We start from the raw sequence: 5,201 nt of genomic DNA on the forward strand, positions 1-5,201 counted from the left end.
TTGCTACTTTTTTTTTTTGATCAATGTTCATTACAAAAGGAATAATAGTAAAAATACAAAGCTCAAGTCTCCCAGGGGCGACTTCTTTTCGGGCGAAGATATGCATTGAGTCTTCGTTCCTCATTAAGCTGACTGGTGAGCTCTAACACTTTCTTCCTTTCTGCATTGAACTGAGCTTCGAAAGTATCTCTCTCTTCTCTCAACTGGGTCCAGGATCTTTTCAATTCCTCAACATCAGTAGGCATATCTGGATAAGGAATGATCTGGGAAGTAGCTCCTTCGGCCTCTGATTCAACAATCAATGGTCCGACTGTAAGATATGGCATGACAAGTTCGTGAGCTCTGGCGCGTACCCATCTGAGATAAGGCTCCATAGGAATAGAATTTTTCTTTCCTAAATTGCTTCTTTTCACCATGCCCCAGGCTCGTACAAACCTTTGGCGGAGACCTTGAGAGTCATTGTCATAGTCAAACACTGTACCTTGAATAATCATTTTATGTGGACCATCTCTTCGAGCATGCCCAAACTGACGTAGGGCTAAGGCAGGATTATAAGTAATACCTCCTCTTATCCCCAGGAGTGGTACATTAGGGAATTCTCCACAACGGTCGATGAGAGTGACGTTTTCTCTGAGATTGGAACACCAACGGATGTCTGAATGGGAGAGTGCCATTATCCTTTGAGACCATTTCAGATTTTGATCATTCTTCAAGACTGATCGAGGGAGGTGCGAAATAAACCACCTAGACAACAAAGGTACGCAGCACATGAGAGTCCCTTGCCTCCTCATAGTACGAGTGTGAAGGGAATGCAAGACATCTCCAAGCAAGGTAGGCACAGGATTATGAGTGAGGAATATCTTAATAGCATTCACATCTATGAATTGGTCCGGATTAGGGAATAGCACCAAACCATAGATTAGCAATGCTAAAACATCTTCGAAAGCATGGACATTCACAACTTTTAGGAATTCTCGGGCCTTACTTATCAGAAATTTGGCAAGTAAACCTTTCGTTCCACTCCTTGTTACCCAATTGGTCTCAATATCAGATTTTGTCATGCATAAAGCTGCGGCAACTTCTTCAGACTTTAGCATCTTTTCTAGACCACTGAAAGGTATTTGGTCCAGGATAGGTATCCCGAGCAGCTGGGAGAATTCTTCTAATGTGGGTACCAACTGATAATCTGGGAAAGTGAAGCAATGATGTTTAGGATCGAAGAACTGGAATAGAACTCTCATCATATCTTCTTTGAAACCGGTGGTAACTAAGTTGAGAAGATGACCATGTTTCTTGTGGAACTGAGCATGATCGGGGAGTTCTGACACCAAATCCTTGAGTTGAGGAGAGATCGTTACAAGATTGATCCGGATAGTCTTCCTGGAAGCCATAACCTGTTCGACAGAGCAAAGCTAAATTCCTAAGTCCTTGAAATGGTTAGTATAATGCCATGATGTTATGATGTTATGATGTTATGCAAGCACAAGCATGTCACACAACAATTATTCCTAGGTTTTAAGGCTTGCATGAGTTCCATAGGTAAGTACCCTCCCCACTGAAGTTTGGTTGGTTCAACCTGTCCTAGAATAGTAACCGGGTTCTAGAAGGATCTCAAATCATCGACCTTTCCTTAAGTCCACTTCAGTGCAACACCAAGTGGTTGACCGAAGCTTCCCTAAAGTCCAATCTCAAAGAGTGTAGTATCGAGTATCAACCAACCTCAGTCGGAACCGAAGCCAGTTATCTCACTACTTTCTAATGGCTAGGATGAGTCAATTAGGGTTCTAAAGGTCTGGTTAATGCTTTGATGACACCACGCGGAAGCCAAATTTTTCCTCAAGTGAACATGAGGAACATCAGGACGACCAAAGTGTCACATTAACCGTAGCCATCATTTTGACCATTCCAGTATACGCCGGATAGTCGCGATGATCTATTGCTACTTACCTAAGGTACACTAGATCCGGGTGTATGATCTTTCACTCAGACAATCCCTTAAAACGAAAGAACAAATGCAAACATAAATGATTTTTAAGGTGGACCTCTCTTTATCGTCCCCAGCAGAGTCGCCAGTTCTGTCATACGGTGAACTGGACCTTATTGGATTTGTAATCGCAATGTCGCGGTTAGCAAGAGTCGCCACCGACTTTTCTTTTATCCCATAAGGAAAGGCGGAAAAGAACAGGAAAGACCTTAATTTAGATTCTTAGGTTCGGGAGGTACTTTATACAAAGGGAAGGGGTAAGCACCCTTTGTATCCATGGTTATCCATGGGCTCTTAATTGCTCAATCATTTATGTTTCTTTTGTTTGAAAAAGGTGGTTGAAAAATGTATAAAAAATGTTTTGCAAAATGAGAATTTAACTTTGTAATGATTCTTGCATGAATGTATACAAAGTGGTTATCTCGTTTTAATTTAGAAAATAGTTTAGAAGAATATAACTCGGCAATGATCCTAGTGCGGATGTATGCTAAGTGGTGATTTTCCAAAAGATGTTTGAAAGGTGTGAGGTGAAAAGTATATTTTTTTGTTATGAATGAGCAATTAAGGTTATACCTGTCCGAGGTCTTTCCGGGCATTTCCTATCCTTATGAGGGTAAAACTGTCCGTACTATTGAGAAGTAAGTAGTTTTATCCTGGGGATGTAGGAGGGTCATCGTAGGGTCATCGATTGGTCATTGAAGGCAACAGTTGTGAGGATACCTTAGCATTCGAAGGGACTATCATCATTTAACCGTAGGCTACACCGAAGGGTCATCGAGGGACAAAGTCGTATTTTCGAAGGCAACATCCGAGGGACTATGATGATTTTACCGAAGGGTCTTTGCTAAGGATATCCCCATATTCGCGGGACATGACCGTAATATTGTAGTCGTGGGGTAATAGAGAGAGGTCCGATATCATTTATTTAAAGTCCATGTTTTAAGTTCATTAGGTAATTATGGTGACCGCATTGAATCGATACATTAAAATCAACACATTAAGGATCAATACATTAAAATTGGTTAGGCAACCAATATGAATTTTCACATTAAAGTGAAATAATTTAGAGTCCATCTCCATGAAAGTCTTCCCATGCATAAAGCGGTGTACCTAGCCGGTTATTTCTTCGGAAGTATGCTAGCCTTTACACCATTAACACACAGATTATAGCATTGAGATAAAACACAATTGGAAATTGCATCACAAAATGAATATAACAGCCAGGAATTTAAGCCAAATGATGCAGAGTCATGATTAGGTAAGTATAAAACGGGCAACAAAGGGACAAAGCAGCCCCTGTCCTGTTCGCTTCTGCTTCGCCTAGCGAAGGCTCAGCGAAGGCTCGCTGCGGGCTCGCCTAGCGATGAGCTAGCGAGCGGCCACGGGTTTGAAATTATGACCTCAATCAGCAGCACGGCCTATGGCCTCTAACACATAATTATATGGTTCAGTTTCACAATGTTCAAGCACATTTAAATTCTCATGCAAAGCTTCAAAATGTTTACGAATTCAATTATGATATCCTCCACTAATTAAGAACATGAAGTGGTACCATATGCCAAATGAGAGTACAAAACGATGTCACATGCAAATTAAGACACTAATGCGGTACCACATGCAAAATAAGAATACAAAGTGATAATCATGTGTAAATTAATACCCTAAAGTGATATCATATGCCAATTAAGAAACTAAAGCGATGATAATGATGCAAACCTGTTTGCAAATCGAGTTGCAACCTTGAATTGGCGAGGCGGATTGAGCTGGGTGGTGGTAGCTTCGGAGCGGGTAAGCGGCCTTCAGGGTTTCCGCCTTCTGAACTCTTTGGATCAGCAGGGTTTCTGTGTTCCTTCCTCTGGATGCGTGTTTCCGTCCGTCTTCGTCCGTCTCTGTGTCCCCTTGTTCGTGGCAGAAGAGCATGTATTTATAGTAGTGGCAATGGTGACCTAATGGGCTTAAAATGAGGTCCAAATTTTCAAATTCTCGCAAGCTTCGCTAGGCGAAGGAATTGCTCGCCTAGCGAGCAAACTAGGTTTGGGCTTTTTCTGGACCTGATGCTTCGCTGGGCGAGTGGCATGCTGAGATATTCGCTAGGCGAAGGAATTGCTCGCCTAGCGAGCAAGCTATTTTGGGCCACTTTGGATTAGGCCTGTTGTGAGCTGGGCTTTTGTCCATTTGATATCAGTGTCTTGCAGAACAAGTCAGAGGGTCTTGGAAAATGCTTTGTAATTTCAATGGGCAAATTTTGGGGTATGACAGCAGGCGGGTGATTTCTTAGGCTTTGTGGTCCATAAGAAGGGGATCGAAATAAACGAGAATAAAGCCAAGGCCATAATGGAAGCGAAAGCGCCATCAACCAAAAAGGGGTTGCAGTCTCTGCTAGGGAAAATCAACTTTCTCAGAAGATTCATCTCCAACCTCAGTGGGAAGACACAAGCTTTCTCTCCTCTACTTCGACTAAAGAAAGAAGACTTCGCATGGGGGCAAGAACAGCAAGCGGCTTTCGACAAAATCAAGGAGTACCTGGCTAATCCCCCAATCCTGATGTCTCCTTGCAAAAAAAGAAATATGAGATTGTACATTTCGGCATCAGACAAAACATTAGGAAGTATGTTGTGTCAAGAAGATGAGAATGGCGTCGAAAGGGCCATTTATTATCTCAGTAGAGTCCTGAACGATGCCGAAACTAGATATAGCATTATAGAAAAGTTATGCCTGTGTGTATATTTCTCTTGTATTAAACTAAAGCATTATATAAAACCTGTCGATGTATATATTTCTTCCCATTTCGACGTAATAAAGTATATGTTATCTAAATCTATTTTACATAGTCGAATTGGAAAGTGGGCTTTAGCTTTAACAGAATACTCCTTGAAATATCTGCCTTTAAAAGCAGTGAAAGGACAAGTGGTCGCTGATTTCATAGCGGACCACTCTATAAACGAAGACGTAGAATACGTCGAACTGGAACCTTGGAAACTGTACTTCGACGGTTCCAGTCATAAAAACGGAACGGGCGTTGGGATGTTGATTATTTCTCCTGAAAAAATTCCAACAAAATTCAAGTACAAAGTTGAAAGTCTGTGTTCAAATAATGAAGCAGAATACGAAGCTTTGATCGCTGGACTTGAAATCTTGTTGAAATTGGGGGCAACGAGAGTCGAAATAATGGGTGATTCCGAACTGGTAATAAAGCAGTTGACGAAAGAGTATAAGT

This window comes from Lathyrus oleraceus, chromosome 4 (genome assembly GCF_024323335.1).
Source record: "Lathyrus oleraceus cultivar Zhongwan6 chromosome 4, CAAS_Psat_ZW6_1.0, whole genome shotgun sequence".
Lineage (NCBI taxonomy): Eukaryota > Viridiplantae > Streptophyta > Magnoliopsida > Fabales > Fabaceae > Lathyrus > Lathyrus oleraceus.